At 38.9% G+C, this 24,032-nt stretch overlaps 2 pseudogenes; one reads left to right on the top strand and one right to left on the bottom strand.

Moving 5' to 3' along the window:
* Positions 1-24,032, top strand: part of LOC139950938 (alkaline phosphatase, tissue-nonspecific isozyme-like) — a 127,996-nt pseudogene that overhangs the window by 99,575 nt on the left and 4,389 nt on the right.
* Positions 11,581-12,393, bottom strand: LOC139950291 (uncharacterized; annotated as a pseudogene).

Here is a 24,032-nt window from a genome sequence, read left to right as displayed (position 1 = left end):
TGGCGCCGACACTCCATCAACCGTGGAAAATACGCCAGGCTCATAAACAATTGTATTAATATTATCCTTGTAACGTAAATGAAAAAGTACTGTCGATGAACATGGAGCGCTACCTGTTAGATAATTTATAACAACATGATAATTATGAAGTTTATTTTCATACATTTGTGTCGTGTCTAATAAGATAAAACAAGAGGAATCATTCACAGTTAGATAATAAAAAAAAAAAGAAAAAAAAAAAAGGAGCAACCAGTCAGTCAGGCCTATAGCTCAATATGAGCAAGGAGTAAACCTTACCATTTTAGAATCTTCCTCCACGATTGACCAAATAATCATAGAGGTACCGATCCATGATATAATAGACCTAATAGCTGCTTTATTTTCTGTAACTGGCCCAAAACTACCCTCTCGTCGGAGGGAGTTATGGACCTACAATGCCATCACTCATGAGCTCTATGTATGAGCTCCTCACTTAGATTGTATTTTATAAGGTAAAGTACATGGATTATGTGAAAACGTAAACAACGACAACAAAATATACTGGGATCATCACACATGACGGGCGCAAAGCAACCCGGGCGACCCGCGACTACACACAGCCGTCGGGCGGCCATGTAGCCTTGATCAAGGCGCTACAGCCAGCCGCGATCTGCAAAATCCCAGTCCCCACTGAATTCCGCCAGCGCACCCCCATACATAACCCAGTGCATATACGTGTGTACAGCGTATGTACACATACGTACTATGTACATGTACCATCAGTATACGGTACACTTACGGTACATGGGTCTTGTTGTTTGAGCCACGTGTATGAGGTTGAAAATACAAAGACACGACCGTTCTCACGACTACGCTATACTGTTCTCGCTGTACAATGTATGGTAATGTACATTTGTGAATGTACTGCATGCGTGTGCCGCGAACCGGGCCGGGGAACAGTACGTCAACAGCCTTGATCAAGGCTAGCGGCCATGCGGCAGCCGGCGAGCCCGGACGCATCCCTCCACACGGAAACTATTGCGATTCTAAAAAATCTGTCTCTTTTTCTTGACTAATTGTTCTGTTTCGAGCAACAAAAACAGGGAAAAAACTTTGGGCAAAAATCAAGGTTGAAAGGGGGGTTACGACAAGTGGTTCTTTAACTCGGTATACTGTACATAGCCTATAGATTGCCTCAACAATGTCTTTTGACAGTGGCAATGGCAGTTTTATCCTTATCGTGTAGGCTCACGTGATTCATTTATTTTTTTGTAATTTTTTGTATTTACACACTTATTTTTATAAATCCATATCGGCTTTCTCAACCATGAGTCTTGAGTAGAGGTAGAATGTGTGTTTCTAGTAGTAAGTGCATAACAGGGGGTTAGTTCCATTGTAATATAAATTTCCTCGAATAAAGAATGGAGGATAGTAATTATATAGCATTAGTTTACAGAAGAATTTTTTTTTAGTTAGCAACAAACGCAGCTACACATCACAGTACACGCGCCTGTGAATGAATGTTGTAGTATTTACATTGTATATTATTGTACAAAACTAAAATGAGTTCGAATTCTTCACAAGTGGTTCGTGCCGATGAAGAAGTGTGCTCACCTGAATTGGAAGGACAAAGTCAGGTAAGGAATCGATGACATAAATAGCCCTCTCCCCCAACCCAGTGTTGTGTTTATGTGAAATCTAAGTTTCCGACTTTAGGAAGAACGAGATGCAATTCGTACACATCTATCCATGCTTACTCAAGCACCATGAATATGAAAAATCCAAGGATACAATGGCCCTATAGAGTGTAGTTTGGCTAGAAAAAAACTCAGATTTCAGAAGACAAAATAATTTGCCAAAAATAAGTTATACTATCACTAGTCATGATGGGCTCATGTGTGCGCGTTATTTGTGAAGTGCGTGCGTGTGTGCATGTTTGAAGTGACCATTATTCATTTTAATCTTCTGCTTTTCTACACTGATCCAATAAACCTCTCAACCAAAAAGAAATCGAAAAATTTATGTTCGAGGTCCAGCTTTGTAAACATATTGTAATTGTTGCAGTCGCATCTTGGTAAGCCTTCACATCATCTCAAGCTATTTATACGCAAAACTGTTTCTCTGATGATACTGTAGATGATACATACTTTTATGAAATTATTTATAAACAGACAGTAAGCTTTCAGACTGAACTGAATTATTTTCTTTTTAATCATTAAATTAAAAAGATCATGTCTTTAACCTACATACTACAACCAGAGGAAGGGAGGGCAGAAGTGGGCAAGGCAGACGAGCAAGGGGACAAGCTTAGGCACAGTAAGGGGACAAGGCAGCACAAGGTGAGAGGCATCATCAAGAGGGGGGAGAGGAAGGGCAGCCAGGGGCACTAGAGGCAGAGGGGTTGCGGCACTGCAACCTCTGCCACAAGCCCAGGCCGTTACTGTTCTTCGTGAACAGAGGCAGCAAAGATTAAGGGTAAACATCAATTTAAAATTAATTCACTAGTAGTGGTACATAAGTTGGGCAAAAATATTCTAACTTTTATTGACATTTTAAATTCCTCATCAATTATTTACTACACAGAAAGGCCTATGATAAAAAAAAAACATGTAAACAGAACAAATTTACCACTAGAATTCTGGGATTCACCCCCCCCCCCCCAATCATAACTTTCGTTCTGGCTCTACCATGGTTGATAAATCCCTCGACAATCAAACTGTAGAGTTACATTAAATAATGTTCACACCTAAGAAGAACAAAATCCAAAGCTCTTGTTGGACTTGATTACAATCAATTCAATTGTCAAATCTGTCAAATAAATAATTAAATACCAATGTTAAAACACATCAGCCATGACTGCTAGCAAGAAATGTGGGTACACAACTAGCGCAGATAATTGGAATGCACAAGTTTATTTTGAAGGTAAAACAAACCCACATGTACATTGTATATTTCTATTGAAACTTATAATTTTGTAGACTTGCAGACTACTTGGACCCCTTTTACTTGCAAACCACCCACATCCAAGTGTTTATTCAACATACTGGGATTCATGTACACAGGTGTACATAGATGGATGCTGTAGGTAGTGACAACCCTACAGCACGAACTGCATGTATACAGCTCATAAACCTGCACAATTTCAGTAGCTACAAACCCAGAACATATTTTTTTGTAGTATACTGTCATCAATGTAAGGTTAGTCTGATAATAAAGATAGGGAATCAAAATAATTAAACATTGCCAATTTCTAATTACGCAGGAGGGCATTGCAAATATGCCAATCGAAGGAGTTCGGCAGTTGCTGCTGCAAGCTGCAGAGAGAAGCCCAGGTCTCATCTTCGACATTTTGCACGAGCAACCACAGCAGCCAGCCCAACCTCGGCCTGCTCAAGATCTAGAGTGGTGTACGTACTTGTACACATTGCTGACCAATGCCAACAGATGATGAATGTATTTGTTGCAGAAATACACATGGGCATTGCCTTTCTTTACATCCAGTATGTACATTTAGCAACTTTCAATCAATACTGCACTTTAAAGGCAGTGGACACTATTGGTAGTTACTCAAAATATTTATTAGCATAACACCTTACTTGGTAACGAGTAATGGGGAGAGGTTCATAGTATAAAACATTGTGAGATCTAAAAAGATCCAGTGTAGACCCGACCATGTGAAGGCAACCTCATCTTCAAGTTGTGCAGCTTCTTCCTCATCCTCGTCGGCTATTCCGTGGACTTGTTCAGCATGTGCAACCACTTGAAGTCCTTCACAGCTTTTTCTAAAAAATACATGGAATAATGTCAGCTGTGTATAGAATAATGCCAGTTGCGTATGTACAATAAAAGTAATTGCATACCGGTACTTTAGTTTAAAAAACAAGACAAAAAACTTACCCTATTTTACATGACATCACTGGCTTCCACAAATCGTCATCTTGTAGGGTTATATCACCCTCAAATTCCTGGGGGTAAATAAACTGGCCCTCAACCTTGTAGTTGACACTGATGCTAAATTTGAAAAAAATAAGAACACAAAAATGTCATGAAACGTACTCTAAAGTGACGTAGTTTTCCAGAAAGTAGTAATTTTCCACGAATTTGATTTAGAAACCTAAGAATTTGATTTAGAGGTCTCGAAATCAAGCATCCGACATCCGAATGCACACAACTTTGTCTGACAAGGTTTTTTTTTTTTTCATCATTATTATCTTGCAATTTCGACGACAAATTGAGCTAAACTTTTTACAGGTTTGTTGTATGTTGAGAAACACCAAATGAAAAGACTGGTATTTGACAATTACCAGTGTCCAGTGTCTTTGAAGGAGGTTTGAAAAGATTAATTTTATTATTAGCAATGCAAAAACATAGAAGTAAAATTAACTTACAATCCAGAGGAAATGGAGTCACTGTCATGATAGTCTCTAGTGATTTTGTCTCCACAGGTGTTGAACTTGAAACAGCCATTGGTAGGCCTCTAGATGTGGAAATAAATAAGAAAGCTTTAATTAATATTGTCAGTGAGTGACTGAACACATTCGATACAGAGGCCAGTCTAATTGTCTAGATTTTGTTTTTCAAGGTTCCCTTAAATTATAACATTATAATAAATAAAAAGGTGGGATCCAAAAGGTGAAATAAAAATAAAATCATGAATTCACAGGGATTTCAGAGTGCTAGTGAGTTTTGACGGTGAAGATTTTCTTAATGAATCTTTTCTTTTTTTCTCGATATGATGTGGATGATGTGAAGGGTTTGTTGGATTCTAAAATACAAAATACTCACTTCATAGGGCTGGAACTGGAGGTGCTGCTTCTTCTCCTCGATGGTGCATGTTGTTGGCCGACGACGTATTTATCCAGTAAAAACGTGGCCAACCTAATAAGTACTAGCACACGACATTTTCATTTCTACTGATGTTCAACGCCATCTCTGCATAACGGAAACTGGAAGCTTCGTCGATGTGTTTAGCAGAGACAGCGTCTTTTTATGGTCCTTGTTATATTTTGCTTTAGATTTTTTTTTTTTTTTTTGCACTCTCTGCGAGTGTCGGACGGCCCGTTTTTGGTACGATCATCCATTGTTGCTGACAAATATTGGTTGATTGCATCGGTAGTCCCCCGGCGGCGGCGCGGCGAGTGTGGATGGAGTGTGCACCAAAAGTATTCAATGGGCCGTGCGTGTATGTACTGGATGGGGTGCACGAGTTTAAGTTAGTCTAGTTGCTGACCACATATTCCTTGACCTCTTTTAATGTAAACATAGGTCAGAGATTTGGGGTGTGGGAGCCAGACTACGTGTATGTACGCAACACAACCTCGTATGCAACGGTGGGTTAACTTGGCGCGCTCGAAAAAGTTTTTAAAGTGTTATGGGAGCGGCGAGATCGATCATCATTCAGAACGACGATTGCTGCGAACCATAGAAACCGACCGTTCGCGAATTATTTACGTGTGCCCAATTGAGTGAAAAAATAGCTTTTATTTGTCGTGTGAGGGCAGTATGTACGAAATTGATTCAAAAAAATGAATAAAACGCTACCGGAGCGATAAAGTCCGATCGTTAAATTACTTTTCTTTCTTTCTCATCAAATATGGAATTTTTGACGGAAATATTTCAAGGGATGTTTCCTACTATCATCATCATTAAACCGTGTAAGTGTTATGTAAATCTGTGATCTTAGGAATTTTTAACGAGGTTTTTTCTTACCAATTCTGTACCCCCCCCCCCCTTTAAATCAGACCGACTTTTTTCCAGTAATATCACTTTTGAATCATACAGATACAAAACAAGAAAAGAACGCCAGGCCTAAATGAGAAACTGACTGGATACATTTTAGTTTAATGTTTGATGAAAACAAATCCCAAAAATCAAATTACTTTGACATTTGAACCTGTGATCTTTATATTAACGTAGCCCTGGTGTTTCCTTGACTTGTCCATATACTTGTTCGCCGTGGTAGCCAGAGACTAGTGACCCGCTCTGTGAAAATGAGTAAAATTTCGCGCAATGCTTTAGCGTGCAACAGGCGGTTACATGTGGAAGGGGTCGTTGTGGAGAGATTCTTTTTTGTAACAATTTTTTTGTTCTACTTCTTCAGGATCTATATTTTCATGGTCAATATTCAGAAAACTTAATTTTAGTCATGAAGCTGTACAAAAACATGATTTTGTTAAGTAAACGTACTTTTAAACGTCATTTGTGCCCCTTTTTATTTTTTACATAGCGCGAAGTATCGCTGATTTGTATTCCTCGCCTTTCCTAATATTAGAGGAGATTAAAGCCATGGTTAACACAAAGGCTGCACAATTGTTAGACCAACAGAGGGCGTTATTTATAATATTTGGATGTTACTGTGGGCTTAGTGTGTGTGTTCGACCCCCCCCCCCCCCAGTTTGTAAATATTATTTCAAATGTGACGTCAAGATCACATGGGGCTCCCGAGGGTGATCAACCATTTCCCTCCAATAGACCGTGTAAGTCTCACGATGGTTAGGTCACCACTGAGCTTCCGGGCACCACAGAGCCATCAGCTGGGGAGATTAACGTGCGTCCAATTGTAGTGTGATTTTGTTTCTGTCTGATCATTTTTTGTCAATCCAAAAAACATATTTATCGAATGATTACATTTACATTTACCAATCACTAAAATCTGTAAACTGAAACAAATTAAATGGAATAAGTAATGCGCCACCATCCGGCTCGAAGTGCCCGATTGGTAAGTAAAGTGAATGTGTTGACTACACTCGCACACTGAAGTTAGTTTTGTTTAAATAAACATAAAATTTTCATCTTATTCGAGCCAAAAAATTCACCTTATTGTTTCTATGACACATCATTGCCCCCTTGGCTCGAAACTCCAACGGCAGTTTCGCTTTTTATCATTGAACAGACATTGATTAAATTTTAAACTAAATTGTTACCTCAAACGAGGTCAAATGAAAAGAAAATACATTGTCAATATTAATGTATTTTGTCAGAACAGACTAATTTGCAAGCACATAAAGCAACATAAGGCCAGTTGTATATTGCGTTTTACACGAACGTTTTACTATACTACTCAAGTCAAGCTTTAACAACTTTTTTTTCAACAAACTGAGAATTTTAATTTGAAGACACCTTTTCTGGGGTACCTTACACCAAACCATAAGTTAATGGCTAAATTCTGTTGTTTTGAAGCATTTCTAATACCTTTCAAAATTCAACAAAAAATTGTTAGCATAAAAACCTTACTTTTTAATGAGCAATGGAGAGATGTTAATAGTATAAAACATTGTGAGTAACGGCTCTCTCTAAAGAAAACTAGTTTTTGAGAAGAAGTACTTTCTCGAATTGTTGAGGTCTCAAATTCAAAGCATCTGAAAGCACACAACTTGTGCGACAAGGGGTGTCTTCCCTTTATTCTCTCGCAACTTCGACGACCAATTGAGCTCAAATTAATATTCACGGGTTTGTCAATTTAAGAATATGTTGAGATACACCAAGTGGAAAGACTCACTAGTGCTTGAAAGTGTCCTAATGTGTCCTGCCTTTGCCCTTAAAGGGTAATTTTAAACTGATTTTCAATTGTATCCTTTGTTTTTTCAGAGTCTACTTCCGCACAAATGCTTTTGGGAAACAAGAATATTCAATGGAGCAAAACAAATTAAATGAACACATTGCGAACAAAATGTATTTACTATTTACAACTTTTGGATGAGATTGAAGTAATTTTGACTGTTTAACGCGTAAGGCAGGATTACGCCTTGGGCCGGTGTTTTTAATGGAAATCTGTTTCTGAAAGATTCTTTCCCCATTATAGGCAGGTATGTCAGGAGATTATGTTCTCCCAAAATTCCCTTCCCCTTATACGGCAAACTTGTTACAAACTACTTGTGATAGCGCCCTCTGATAAATCACCCTCACTCAGCCCGTGTTATTGTCTCAAACAGGGGAAAGAATCTCCAGCAGAACTGATTTCACTGAGACACCGGCAACCCATCCGGGCGCCCAGTCCTGGAGAATTGCGCGTAGCCCTTGTAGTGGCATGATATTTCTGTCCCTTGGAGATAGTTTCATCCTTTTACAGTGAGCGGTGACCATGGTCGTTTCTTAATTCTGAAAGCACCCTCTTTTGATACCATCTGCTTTAGACCGTATTGATATCAGATACTCCGAGGAAAAATCCATAGCACTCCGGCTATTCGTTAACCGCGGCCCATACCAGTCTGGGGAAGACAGGAGGGGCCAAGTCACTTCGTTTGTTTGCAGTTTTTCGGAAGCAAAAAGAAAACAACATGTTCTGTCGCCAGTCAAATAAGCCGAGTTTTGTTTCTCCGACAACGGGGGCTACAATCCCGGCCAAAATGCTTGGGCCACCCATTCCTACGTTATTTAAACTTATTCCCTGTTCACTTCCCACTGACAAGTTTTTAGGGTTTGTGTACTTTTTGTAGAAGGACGCAAAATCAATGTTCACTGATTTACGGTAAACTTGCACTGTTTGAAGGTAAAACGGTAAAAAGTTTCCCTTAAATTTTATGTTTTTGAGGTGTTGTAGGTTTTGACAAAAATGAGTAAAACAGTGTTAGGAAAAATTAGTTCAGCTTGCAAATTGTAATTACCAATAATTTTAGTTCAATATCAATTAAATACGCAAAACACAAAAACCAAAACAATCAATTGATACGGTGTTAATGTTCCTTCAATGTATTTAAAACACTCAAGTGACACCTGACTATTTCTAAAACTATGCAATATATCTTAACGTCTAATACACTAAATGGATTATAGTTAAATTTAACAAAAACATGCTTTGTAGAAATACAAGTATCTAGTAATATACTAATGCTTTGTATTCTAGCGTTAATGCAAACATTAACACTGTGTTTTGACGACCTTTAACGTAATAATTGTTTAATTGTGAAATGATTCAGATGTTGACAATTTGAAGATTTGATTCAAATGCAGGGGCTGGAAAGAACACACCAGCAGCAGTTATTTGGTTTAATGTCCAAGGTTTGGGTGTATCGCGTTGCTAAGTTACTCCCGTTTGAAATAAGCCAGTGTATACATTTTTGTTAAAAACGAATTACAAGTAATGTGATGTTTTCGCGCAAAAGGATACAAATAAGACTAAAATTTGATCACAAAACTGTTGTTTTCAGAGCGTTATTGCTAAATACCAGTGTGTTTAAAGTCACCTGGAAGTGGTATTTTGTCAAAATAAAGCTTTTGTCACTCACTAAAATATGTCTTTTGATGAGTAGAATATGAATAAACATTTACCTAAGGTTCTATAAATCTAGTTTCCATAATTAACAAATTTAAAAGTAGGCCCGACCCGAGAGGACGCTGTTCGTGACGTCAATCGAGGCGCGATATTTGTAGCAGAACGGCTCAAAGTGTTTTCTGCACAGCGCTGGAAAATACGTCAGACAGAACCACTTTGCAAACTGACCCCATTTTTGTTTATTTTGCTGCCTCCAGCAGCAATACACGTGGTCGACATTGCCGAAAAATTGCAAGAAATAAACCCTTTTTCGAAGCGTAAAAACTAGAACTTGCATGTAATTGCACGTACGTGTGTTCAATGTACGATCGAGGCAAAGTCTGCCTCGATTGACGTCACAAAAGGGGTAGGCGGAGTCACCCCAAACAACTTTATCTACTTTTTAAACATGTAAATCGTTACAAACAATAACTCAACAAATTATGTTATTGTTCATTAACATATACTCTAATGTTTGAAGAAAAATAAATTATATTTCCAGGTGACTTTAAAAGAACACGTTGCCTTGGATCGGTCGAGTTGGTCTTTGAAAAGCGTTTGTAACCGTTTTTTATGAAATGCATATGGGTAGAAAGATGTTGTAAAAGTATAATACAATGATCCACATAGCCTTGCTGTAAACCCACCCGCCGTATACCCTGTGCATGGTGTGTGTGCGATCACACCGAATGACCCACCCGTATACACACTGTCACATCGCACGAATACTGTTCACACAAGTCATCGCACTCGTACACCACTAACCGCATGCGGAGGCCGTCAGGCCGACAGCCTTGTCGGATCTGTATCTTCCCGTTGTAATGTGTTGTATTGAAAAAATTCCAATAGTGGACGAAATTGGGGGGGGCCCTAGGATATGCTTGTATGCAGCTCATGAATATGTATATCGTTCGTCAGACCTATCAGACAACACAGGATCTGAGGCAAATGAATTATTCATTTTGACGTCCAATCACGCACTTCCCTTATCACGACCTTTGGACCCTATCATGCGTCCGTGGTGGTGGTGTGTGAGGTAAACATGTCATGTCTTTCGCGGGCATTTTGGTAATGAGCTGACCGTGGGAACTCCTCGCTTATTATTATCAGGTTATTTATTAAAATGTCTGGTTTACTTCTTGGAAACATGTTAACATTATGCATCATATTAAAGCTTACATATAGTGCTATTTTATAAGAATATTGTTTACCCCCAACAGGCTATACCATGCAAATATAGTTCTAACAAAAATCACAGAGTGGGTCACAATATTACTGTCAACGAAACCTTTCTGTGTAAGGTAAAATGCGACATTGTGTAATCAGTTAATGTTCCGAATAATTAAGTCATGGTCGAAGTGAGGAAATTTTTATTTTTCGAATTCACACTAAGATGGTGTGTATTGGTTTCATGCCGATGTGACGGTTTAACGAATCGCTGTAAGTGTAACATATTTTCCCCTTCTTGATGTTATCAAACGTTTTATACGAAAGTAATTCAAAACGAATACCCAATGTTTCATCTGCATTAAACAAAAGTGCTTTCTCATGTGAAAACAAAGAAACGCTCAAACCACGACGAAAAATGAAATATTTCTCCATATCGAAACGTGTTCAAAAAGCGACACAAAATAAATGTTTTCTGGTAACTTTACAACGCAAGTTCTTTTTGATCACAAGTTGTCGTTAGTTTAATATCATAATTATTGTACATTAACAAACATATCAACCGAAGACAACTGTTACCAGTTGTTAGGTGAATTATTTGTATTTTGTTGCCTTAACAGGGTACAGCTTTTTCAACCAATTTAAAATGTTTGAAATAAAATTGCCGGCACAATCGGAGGCCACAATGAATTATAAGTCTGAGTCTGTATCAAGGAATCTGAAGTTTTGTATGTACTGTTTAATAAACTGTCAGTTTTTGTTGCGTAGTTTCATTTTGCATTTTATGGACTCATAATGGTTTCAAGGACTCATCATTGCACCCTCGGACGGAATTACAGGCTGCAGAAATTTCAAACTTTACCGAAAATGTAATAAACTCAAAAAAGGGATGAACTGATATTTATAGCACTGTTTATGTGGCAAAAACACGTTGAAAGTTTTTGTCACAATACACGTTTGCAAAATCAAGTGTTCAAATAAAACGTCTTTTCCATACTTATTTTCCTGCAAATAATAAAACAATTAATAATAAAGTAATTTTATTCGATTCATCTAAACAAACGTTCGATTTTCCACGATTAACTCATTATTATTATATTTGTAAAAACTATATAGTTGCATATTAGTTTATTTAAATCGTTGTCTAAAACATTTAAACGTTTCCGTGTGTTTGTATGTTCGATTTAGATTTCGTACAGCAGGAATCCAGTGAAAGACGTGTAATGGTCAGAGGCACCGTCTACTTCACCGTATACAGCTAAGTGAACTTGATCTCCATGGTGCAGGGGAATCACTGCACTGCTGCTCACTTGATGATAACCTGCAGCGTTTACATGCCCTGCAACAATGGCGTTACCGTTCTTCTTCAGCCTGACCCATAGGTAAGGCCCACTTGATAATTTTAAGACTGAGAACATCAATACGTATACCCCAGGCACATTACACGTAAACGTGCCGTTATTCAAGTTGAAATCAGTCCCTTCCTCTGAAAACAGTAACTCTTCAAAGGGCAGAGGGTCATAAGAGGGTGGACGGCTGATGGCGGTATTCCTCACTGCAGTGAAGGCGGACCGTCGCGTACTACATTAACCCGCTTCACCAGTCTGTCCAGCTGGTCCAGGTTCACCTCTCTCCCCCTTCAAACCATTCATCCCAGGCAGACCTTGAGGTCCTTGTTTCCCTGGTTGACCGACTCCTTGCTCTCCCTTCAGTCCATGTTCCCCTTTAGCGCCTGGCTCACCAACCAGTCCATCTGACCCCTTGTCTCCTTTGACCCCGGGTTGACCTACCTCACCAGGAGAGCCAGCATCACCTCTGGGGCCTACAAGTCCTTGACCATGGTTCCCATTAGATCCAGGGATCCCCGGTATACCGGCTGGGCCCTGGCAGCAAGAGTTACACGTCATTCCCGAATCAGGTGAAACTGCTGCTGTAGCCACCAGGAACTGAACTTGCATAAAAGCCAAAACAATGGCCACTGCTAACGTAATCTTCATCTGTGAAAATTGTAAGAATAACAACATTTATAGCAATTGTGTTTTCGTAGGTGTTAGGGTTGATCATTTGTCAGTTGATCCTCTCCTTTTATTATGTATTCGCCCGTAAGGTATCAAAATTAGATCAAACTGCACATTAGTTGATCAACTGAATAATAGTGTAAGTTTGCTGAACTAAATCGGTAAATGAAAAAAAATAATATGTTTTTTTAAAGCAATTAAATGAGAACGCCTTTGGAGTGTTAAAACTGTTTATAATTGATATTATAAACAGAAGTGTCGTTGCCGATCGGTTTTGACCACCGATGTCAAACTCTGGTGTTTCTGATCAGCAGAGTGTGGGTTCGAATCCCGAGTCATGACACTTATAACCTCGCCTTTCGCATGGAACGTAAAGCCGTTGGTCACATGTGTTGTGTAACGCATGTAAAATATCCCAGTACACTTATCGAAATGAAAAAAAAGCTCGCCTCGGTGTTCCTGGCTGTGGCTGCTGATGCGCCGTAGCACCTTGTAAACCCTTATAAGGTGCTAAATAATTGGTTCTCAGAATTTATCATTTCAATAACTCTGAAAGTTTGTATATACTCAGCGCCAATTGGGTACCTTGTTGGAAGATAATTCGATGTTATTATTATTTTAATTTTTCGTTGGATTGCCCCTCTACGTGTGCAAACGATAATAGGTCTGTTGTAATTTGAGCCGAGCAGCGAAATGGTCCGTTTGTGACACAGGCCATCTCGGGACCTGGAAACTGGTTAATTAATATTTATTATACTAGAAGGAATGCCTGAAAAAACATGGAGGTTGGCTTTATAAACAAATTTGTTACTATTGAAAGGTTAATTTGAGACATCACAGTTTCGACCCATACATAATGATACACAATACGTTGCCGGCGATCATGTGGTGTCACTTGGAACCATCCAGACAACATATTGACTTGAACAAAAATGTGCGGCTGTAGCTAAAACAGCAAACTTGAGTTTCCAGCCGATTTTGCACATACTCTCATGACTACATCAACGTACCCTTTCAAGACGTTTGGTGATTAGACTGGTGACTTGGCAAAGTTCAAGAATGGCGTCTCGTTCAGCACCGATCAACTCAAAGCTGCACGTGGACACTTATTGAGTTGATCGACTTGACGTAGTTTCTACTAAATATATTCCGAATCTCATTCTTAATTATAGTGTTTTTGACTTGAGCAAAGTCTTTTTGTCAAAAGTGGAATGTGAACCTTGGACCCATATTGTTTCGGCGCTCTCCAACTGAGTTATCAATCCATAATGTTCACGATTTACCTTTTAGCCAGCAATGTTTAAAATAGTTTTTTTTCTTCAAATGTTTCGCACAAAATAGAACTAGAAAACATTTTACTGAGAGTACAGAGTAAGGGTAGAACCGAGAGTAAAGCTAACTTAATTCAAAACAAACCACAATTGTTTTTATATTTGCTCCTTTGTTAAGGCTGGCTCATACTATGACGATTAGGGGGCATGCTACGTTTAGCTGCGAATCGCAATTGCGAGTTTGCCGCCATTCATCGTGTGTTGTCGTCAATTGTCGCTGACGAATCCGCTAGAGACCGCAGACGGCTGCAAAAATTAGTCGCGTCCGTCGCTACTATGTAAGCCAACCTTTAATAAGGCTGGCTTACATAGAAGCGGGGCAAAAGCCAAACGGAAAGTGGCGACCGTGAAAATCCCAAGACGTTGGCGGCAAAGTAAAGGCAAAAAGCCCAATAATGGAAAAATCATAATTAGCTGACGGGGAGGGAACGACCTTCAGCGACAACAGGAAAAGGGTCACACGGCTGGCAGCGGATTGGGTGGCGGCAAGGAACGGCGGCTGATGAAGGTGGGTTGTGGCGACGATGACGTGACTCGTTTGCCGACATCAAACCGTCTGTGTGTGGGTTGTATAACAGTCGAGTTTGGCGTTCCCACTCTTCACACAATTCTGGTCATCCAATCATCAGACAACGACTACCAACGAAATTGTGACGACCTCAAAACGACAATTGACCACTTGCACGCGCGTCACACGCGGCGACTGATGCCACGCTCACCATGTTGGTGGTCAATAGATTTAAGTGTAAACGCAGGGTCGCCGAAATAGCGCACTTCTCTGAACAACACACGTTGACATTGACCACCAAAATGGCGCCTCCAAGATTATTTTGATGATGACGTCAGGTGAATTAGGTCAATAGGCGGAATCGCACGGCATGGAAATGTCATGCGACTGATAATCGCGGCCGTCTGCGTCAAGGAAATGAAGGTTTGCGTTCTCCAACGAAATCTTAACGGACACGACTGATAATTTCGACCGTCTTCGGTCGCTAGCGGGTTCGTCACCGACAATTGACGGCAAAACACGTTGATTGGCGGCAAACTCAAAATTGCAATACGCAGCTCGACGTTGCTTGCCGTAACCCTTATCTGTCATAGTGTGAGCCAATTAGCACCAGGCCGATGACTTGTTCGACCCCCCAAAACTGGGACACTGTTGTCGAGATAATACTTTTGAAGAATTCGTTGACAAGACTTTAGTTTTGAGATGACCTCGTTTTCAAAAGTGATGATTTCAGCGCAGCTATGCATGCAATCAATTATCGGCAATCAATTATAGCCCTGTTCGTACTTTCTGCGAACGCGAATGGGATACGAATGTTTAAGCCACATCCCTGTTTTTGCAGGGATTGAACACATTTCAACTGATGCGAATTAAACGTTGCGATTTTGTGACGTCAAAATTTGTAAAAATTCGCATTCTCATTTGCTGGAGGTATGAACAGAGATTGTTTTGCTTAAAAACCTATACATCATGGCAATAACGGTGCTTCTAACAAACTGCAGGCGATTAATTAGCTGACCGACTCAATCACATAACTGTTCCTAACAAAAGAAAACTGGTACAAAGACAAACAATCACATTTCCTTAAGGGTGAAGACATTTGTAAAACGCACAACAACTGCACTGTAAACACAAACAAGTTTTTAGGTTCTGTAACAGTTGTCGAACGCGTCAAAGGGTGTATAGGGTAAACACGTAACAGTGTATGGGGCCAATGAGTTGTGTTGAAAGCAATGGTTTTTGCCCATTTATAAACGGCTGATGCGTCAAACTAAACTCGTCAAGCGTTTCGTTTTTACTATGGTGCGTTTAGTTTGACGCATCAGCCGTTTACTTTATTTTAAGAATGTGTATTTAAGAAGCGTTTAAAAGGTGTTCAGCGCACATCAACGATTGCTGATCACACCAGTGTTTAAGTTTGATGTAGACAATGGGCGAAACCCAATGTTTTACAACACAACTCATGGGCCCTATACAGTGTTACGTGTTTAACCTTAACCCTTTGACGCGTTCGAAATTTGTTAAAGAACCCAAACACTTGTTTTTTACGGTGTGTCTTGCTGAGGCGTACCATCATTTTAGTTTATATGTTTGCCATTATTACGTTTAAATTGGGTAGAATTTTGCCAGTTTTGTTTTAATCTCGCAACATGGCAATGTAATGCCTTCAAAAAAAGTACTCAATTGCCCTGGTTAAAAAGAACAACTGTCCCTTTAACCGTGGCCCGCCACGGTTAAAGGATAAAGTGGAAAGATTATCTTAAAACCTTTGGAGCAGGCGATACACTCGTCTTGCCTCAGTTGTTGCCCCCTCGGGTTCCCAAAAGACCATCGACATCTTATTCTAGGTACATATCTTGTATAATGTTCAATCTGAAATAGTTTACCTAATTACTATATATAAAATAATGCAATGGTCACGTCAAACAATGCAATGCCATACCTTTTTGACCATAATTATCTTTAAACAATATGTTTTAAACGAGCAGAAAGTCAAGCGCGGTTAATCAATCCAGTGGAAACGAACTCATTCAAACTTTTAAACAATGCATTGCACTGATATCAGTGTGTTAATGCTTTGTCCAAAACCATCTGCAAGTAGTGCGAGAAAACAAAACTTCAGGCAAAGGAGATTCAACTGGGTGCACATGTTTGTGTACAATCATAGTACCACCACAGTTCACCAAGATGGCAGAGCTTTAGAAGAGAAGAGACCCAACCACTGCATGAGAATATCAGCTGTATCGAGTGGTGTCCCTTTTGGAGCAAAAACTGCAACCACATTGCAATAGGCTAACCTTAAACCCACTACTTGCATCTAGAAGCCAAAGCTTGAGTCCGGCATAGAATGAGGAACACTTACCTTGATGATGTGTTCTTGTAGTCCAAACCTTCTCAGTTCCTCTCTTCTGATGCAAAGTTGTTATGAACACTGCTGCTGGTGCAGCGCGTTTAAATACTGCTGTATTTTCATTGAAGTGCTCATCAGTCTACTTCGGGTTTGATTGACAATCGATGAGCAGCCAATCAAAGATACGTGTTAAAGTCAGTGATTGATTGCAGTGACTTACTTTTCCATTGGCTTGGACGAGGCTGTACGCTGCAATTGTGGATCAATACCGTGTTAAAGTCACTGATTTATGACAGTGACTTACTCTACCATTGGTTTGAATGAGACTGTATGTTGAATGGATACCAATGGTGTAAAACTCTACACTACATTGTGTATGTGTTAAAGTCACTGATTGAAAGCAGTGACTTACTCTATCACTGGTTTGAATGAGGCTGTATGATACCAATGGAGCTCAATTTGTACATGCTTTAATGGTATGGTGTTTTTACATGTATATCCGCCCTACTGGGTTGCACTGTGTGATTGCTTCCTGAAGTTCCTGGCCGTTTTCCTTCTATTTCCGCTCAATTGATGTATTTCCCTGATGATTGTGAGTTAAAGTGCAAGTTTATTATCAAAGAAAGAACTGTGTACGCAATATATATACTGTTCAGATGGATCTCTTTCGTGCTGCCGCTCTTTTGAAGTATATGTTTACTAACACTAACTCAGTGTTTTTTTTTTTCCGAAATCAAAATGCAATGACAATGTATTTATAGTAGAGTGCGCCACCAACAGAGCAACATTAAAGGCACTGGACACCATAGGTAATTACTCAACAGGATTTCTAGCATAAAGACTTACTTGGTAATGAGCAATGGAGAGATGTTAATAGTATAAAACATTGTTAGAAACGGCTCTCTCTGAAGAAACCCAGTTTTTGAGAAGTTGTTAAAGGTCTCAAACTGAAGGCATCTGAAAGCACACAACTTGTGCGACGGGGGTGATTTTCCCATTATTCTCTCGCAATTTCGACGACCAGTTGAGCTCAAATTAATGTTCACGGGTTTGTTAATTTAAGAATATGTTGAGATACACCAAGTGGAAAGACTCACAAGTGGTTGAAAGTTACCTATTAATGTGTCCTGCCTTTGCCCTTAAAGAGTATTTTTAAACTGATTTTCAAATGTATTCTTTGTTTTCTCAGAGTCTACTACCACCGAAACGCACAAATGCTTTTGGGAAACAAGAATATTCAATGGAGCAAAAACAATCAATACAAACCACAAAAATCAAAAACAATCAAATGAACTTTTGGATGAGATTGAAGTCGTTTTGATTGTTTAAAAAAATGCGTAATTCAGGATTCCGCCTTGGGCCGGTGTTTCATGGAAATCTGTCCCCGGAGATTCTGTCCACATCTTGGGCAACTTCTTTGACATAAAAGACTCGTTCATATAATGAAAATCTCAAAATCGTCAAAATGTGCTTAAAGGCAGTGTACACTATTGGTTAATTACTCAAATTAGCATAAAACCTTACTTGGTAACGAGTAATGGGGAGCTGTTGGCAGTATGAAAGACTGTGAGAAACGACTTTCTCTGAAGTAATTTTCCACGAATTTGGTTTCGAGACCTCAGAATTAGATTTTGAGGGTCTCGAAATCAAGCATCTGAAAGCACACAACTTCGTGTGACAAGGGTGTTTTTTCTTTCATTATTATCTCGCAACTTCGACGACCAATTGAGCACCAATTTCCACAGGTTTGTTTTTGTATGCATAGTTGAGATACGGCAAGAGTAAACACTGGTCTTTGACAATATTACAAAAGGTGTTTACACGCATTTGCCCCCAGCTACATTCAGAGTACAGACAAGTTGCAAATGCATATTATTAGAGATTTATACAAACTTTGATCAGGATTTATTTAACACAAGTTTGAACTTACAAGTCCATTCCAATTGTTTTGGGCCTATTCATGTAAACCGAAAATGGCTTTGCTATATTAGTAAGAATAAATTGTGCTAAGTCATAGTCTTGAACAATCGTTTCAAACCGGCGGGGTCGTGGTCGTAGATGAAGGACCCGGCCTGCCTTCGGCTTAGTCTTTTGTTTACGGCCAAACTAACGCGGGGTCCAGTGGGAACGAGGCCTATGATACTGTTGATTTTAGACAAACGCTTAAGACCTCGTACCACTCCCCTTTTCCATTGTTTTACTTATTGTTATGATCAAACAAATATCTGTAAATGCAGGAAAAGATCCATGCATGTCAATGACAGGCCTACAATTTATTAAGAACGTGTACATTGAGGATCAACTATGCCGAATAGTGCTAAACAAAAAACGCCAAGATATTTTGATTCGGTTATCACAATTTACAGTCCATCATTACGGAATCATCAAAACGTGTATGTAATTAGATTGTATGCACATTCAATCGTTAAGGATTTGTAACGCTGATACGCCATCCGCTATTTACGCGGGGAGGGGTGGGGGTAGGGATGGGAGGGGAGGCGTTGGTGAATCCATTATGACGAATCAAGCCGTTATCACAGATTTAAACATCGTTTTTTTTCTGGAGGGCTTTCGTAACTATTAGTTTTTCGAGGTGATTTTTTTTTTAACAAATCTTATTACAACTCCTCATACAATATTATGCTGCAAAACAGTAACAGCAAAACAAAGTGTAAAATTTACCGACATAGTTTACCACTTTAGTAAAATGCAGAGTTAACCTCGGCACAATACTTTGAAGGAGTCCCATTTTTTTGTAAAACTTCACAGTAGATTAATTGGTATTAAAAAATACAGATGTGAAGTTGATGATATAGTACAAGTACCGATATAGATAATGGCCATTTGAAATATGAAATTAAAGTTCAAGAACCGATAATTTATTTTCAAGGTTCAAAAGCTAAAGAATGAATGAAATGATAAGTTATTGCTGTTCTATAGTTATGAAGTCTGTAATTCAAACTGACTATGACCTCAGTCGGATACAAACAGTGACGATCGGTATACACTGTTTCATTACCTCTGATTTTGTTACTTTTATTTCAACATGTTTGATTTAAGATGGTTAATTTGGATCTATATGCTGACTGCAGGAGGCAATGTGCTACCACAAAGCAAGTAGGCATATAGTGGTTCTCGCTTGAATAGAGTAGAGCCCCATTTGACTTTTCAACAGATCAAAGTTGAATATGATAGTGTATGCAGACTTAGTGATCACATTGTTTCACGCGAGATCTGGTTGTACGAGAGCTCTGTTGTTTTGCGTGTTGTTATCACGTGAATAGAACCCGAGTTTTTGACGCAATGTGCCCTGTTCCATTGTCTTGTATTGATAGTTTAACGACATACGAACACAACAAATATTACAGCCGATTTTTTTTTATCGAAAACACAGAAGATGAGGGTCGAGGAAGAACACACATTAATCTCATAACAAAATACCCGGTATATGTCTATGCATGTATCGCTGTCTTAATATAACAATAAGGTTTATAACTAATAGGCCAATATAGATATCCGTATAGTGATTAATAGGTCATTAAACGAAAATGAATACCCCATAATCAACAAATGGATGTTATATTTATAAATGAAAGTGTTTTTTCCAATAATTATTTTTTAAGAGCACTCTAGGTCAATTTATTCTATTTACTAGGAGCTTTAAAGCCATTATACACTTTCGGTAAACAGTATTGTCCAAGTCCCAAACTTCGTGTATCACAACTTTTATATAAAACAACAAACCTGTGAAAATTTAGGCTCAATCGGTCATCGGAGTCAGCAGAAAATAACGGGAAAATCCACTCTTGTTTCCGCGCGTTTCGCCGTGAAATGACATGTGTTTAAAAAAAATCCATAATTCTCGCTGACGAGAAATTACATTGTTTTACCGTTTTCTCAAAAAGTAAAGCATTTCATGGACTAATATTTCAAGAGAAGTCTTTCACTATTACCTTCTGTAAACCCTGTAAATTGTTTGTAAATCTGTGAACTTTTTTTGTTCTGTACCGAAAGGGTCCAATGGCTTTAAAATATGCAAAAGCTAAATCACGAAACCCAAGCAAATTGCACTGATTATCTTCGAGTTCTAAGAAGACGACACTATCTGAGTGTCTTCGAGTAATGTTGGTATTTTATAAAATCGTTGTAGGTGCGAAATACTGGAATGAACTGGCTTACGACAGTTTGCAGAAAGCTATAACCAGAGAGCAAACACTCAACACGAATAAAGCTAAGAACGTGGTGTTTTTCGTCGGAGATGGGATGGGTATAACAACAGTGACGGGATCACGGGGAAGAAACAGACCTCGAATGGGATAAATTCCTTAGTGTAGCTTTGTCAAAGGTAAAAATTGTGATGTCTCAAACCTTACACACATAAAAAAACTACTGGAGATTTTCATCGTTTAAAAAGCATCCCCACTTAATGCAGGCTTGGTTCAGGTTTCAGGTTTAGGTTTATTTCCATACCATTTGTTCATGTTCAATGTAAGGGAAAAGGTAGACTTTTGGGACGCTTGGTGGCAGAATACTTACCAGGTAAAATCCATTGTACTCGATCATGTGCGCACGCTCAGAACTAAGTACTGGACATTTACATGGTAAGTCTGCTGCCACCTAGCGTCCCAAAGTCTCCCATTATAAAACTTATAACAGTATGGGGAGGTCGCAGACAGGTAGACTGGACCCCTGTCTTAATACTATTACTTTGGATAAACGTGCACCCAATATACCCAAACAGTTCACTGCTCTCAAGTCCGCAATAGAGTTTGACTGCGTATCTCTATGTGAAATGACTGAGGTGAAAGGTGAATCTACACGCCGGTTTTGGAAGCTGGGGCCTTATTCATGAAGCCTTCTTAGGCCTTAGTAAGCATTTACGTGTTACTAGTTCGTTCTTAGCGAGTTGCGTCATATTCACGAAGCACTCGTAACTTCAATCGAGTGTGTAAGTCCTTACTAGTGCTACGTGGGGTGTTTTCGACTTCGTAGCGTTTTCTTAAACCCTTTTCCAACATTCCTGTCCAATATTTTCGGGCGAATTGCGCTTTTTGTCAATTACAACAACTTTTAATATGTTCTACAATTTTTGAGACATTTTCTCAAACTTTCTCAAAAATTTTGAGAATTTACTAACCTATTTTTTTCTCACATTTTAGTAAATTTTTCGTGATTTTGTTATTTTATTTCGTTATTTAGTTGATAGTAATAATAATAGTGGGCATGTATAATGCGCGGGTATTCGTCTCAATATGCTCATGGCGCAGTGACACAATAAACGGTAAAAAGTTATGAAGTCCTCCTTAGATGAGGCTTGAGGGAAGTTGTGAACAAAGCTAGGAGAAAGTTTAACATGATCCGGCAAGTCGTTCCATAATGAAGGAGCAGCAGAAGTAATTGATCTTTCACCCCATGATGTTATGGTCAGGGGTTTCCTTAAAGATGTTTGTTATTAGATCGCGTATAGACTGGCGGATGGAAGTATATATGGGGGTTGGAGTCCTTCTGAGAGATATGGTGATAAAGTGCCTTTTGATATAAGCGATAGACATACACAAGGATCTTGAAGATGATTATATCCTTAATGGGTAGCCAATGTAGATCTTGTAGGATAGGTGTGATGTGACTCTAGTGTTGGACCGGGTTACAATTCTGAGGGAAATTTGTTGAAGGCGAGACAAGCGGTAAATCGATTATTATGCAGTCCATAGAGGAGATAGTTTCCCATGTCAAGTCGGGAGGTTACAAAGGTGCGAACGAGTTGCTTTGTAGTATTTGCTTCATTTACTTTATTTACTTCGTCTATTTGTTTATTTTATATTTTTAGTTTAGGGGTAACAAACTACATATTGTACTCTCATTGCATGTTTGCGTCGTGTGAAAGCTTGCGAAATCTCTGAATGTCATCCCATTTGTGATGAACCACTTTGGTAGTTCTGAGGACTTTTCCAACACAGTTGATTTTCCTTGATTTGCCCAGGTGTCGGTCTTTCTCTTTAGCGTTACAACATCTGAAAATTTGTTGTTAAGCACCTACCAATTCAATGCAACAAGGTCAACTAACTTCACTATCTCAGAAGGCGAGAAACTTCGCCTTCCAATACCCCTTTGCCTCCTCCTCGCGTTGAACGGTCTTACTCCTTGCTTTAGTCTGGCTCTCCATGTTAGCAGGGTGACAAATATCTTCTAAATGACCTAAGTCAGTCCAGTCACTGTATAAATACTCGTTCTGGACAATGAGATCACGCTCCAGTGAATTACATAACAAATCCATGACTGTTCAGCTCAAGCGCGTTCCCGCTTAAGAAGGCGTTACGAGAGGTTTAGTAAGAAACGCGGTAGTAAAGCGGTAAGAAGGCTTCGTGAATAACTTTACTAAAGTCTTACTAAAGTCTTACTTAGAGCCACGTAAGTGACCGATTTACGAGGGCTTCATGAATAAGGCCCCTGCAGCTTCCTAAAATACCCTTACTGCTATTTATTGCTGTATGCCAACCAAAAAAATGAACTCGAATGTACCACCAACTTTTGGTGCGGTCATTTTTATACTAATTCTTCATTAATCTATGCCAGGTTATAATGGGTGGGGGAAGGATGAAAATGTTACCGAGAGAAGCTGCCGACCCAGAGTATCCTAAAGATTCTTCTAAAGCTGGATCTAGAAATGATGGAAATCTCATCGGTATGTAAACCTGATCAAACTTAAACCCAATTATTGATGACTATATTGCACCATTTTGCTTTAACAGCTTCTGATCCCATCCAGATTCCATAGAAACCGAGCTACTGAAATCAATAATGCTGAATTGATAATGGTGAATCAAAAATGGTTGATCGATAATTATTAGTCGATATTGGTGAATCGATATTTGTAAATCAATAACGACTATTCGATGTTGGTGAATCGATAATGGTGATTCGATAATATTTGTGAATCAATAATGGTGAACCGATAGTCGTAAAAAGATAACTGTGAATCAGAAATGGAGAATCGATAATGGGAAAAGATAATGTTGAAACGACAATGGTAAATCAATACTGGTAAGTCGATAATGGTGAATCGATAACTGTCCATGAGCCACAAGGCGCTGACATTACCATAGAGACAGCATGGTGCGTAGTTATAGAAGATAGGAGGAATGTACTTGAATATAAAGTGGTAATGAATCTGAAATAAAAGATTCGTTTTTACAAATCCAAAATTATGTATGATGTATACTTTACATATAATTTAGTACTATTAGTTACGTTTCACTCCTAAGCTAGGAGCTTTGTAAATTATATGTAAGTAACATCATACATAATTTTGGATTTGTAAAAAGGAATCTTTAGTTTAATATTCTTCCGCAATCCAGATGAACTTATTTAATGGTAATGAATCTATTCGTCTTATTTTCTTTTCCTTTTTCTGTTTTTTACTCTCATCAAA

The sequence above is a fragment of the Asterias amurensis genome, chromosome 18 (genome assembly GCF_032118995.1).
Source record: "Asterias amurensis chromosome 18, ASM3211899v1".
Lineage (NCBI taxonomy): Eukaryota > Metazoa > Echinodermata > Asteroidea > Forcipulatida > Asteriidae > Asterias > Asterias amurensis.
This window is presented reverse-complemented; position numbering and strand designations above follow the sequence as displayed.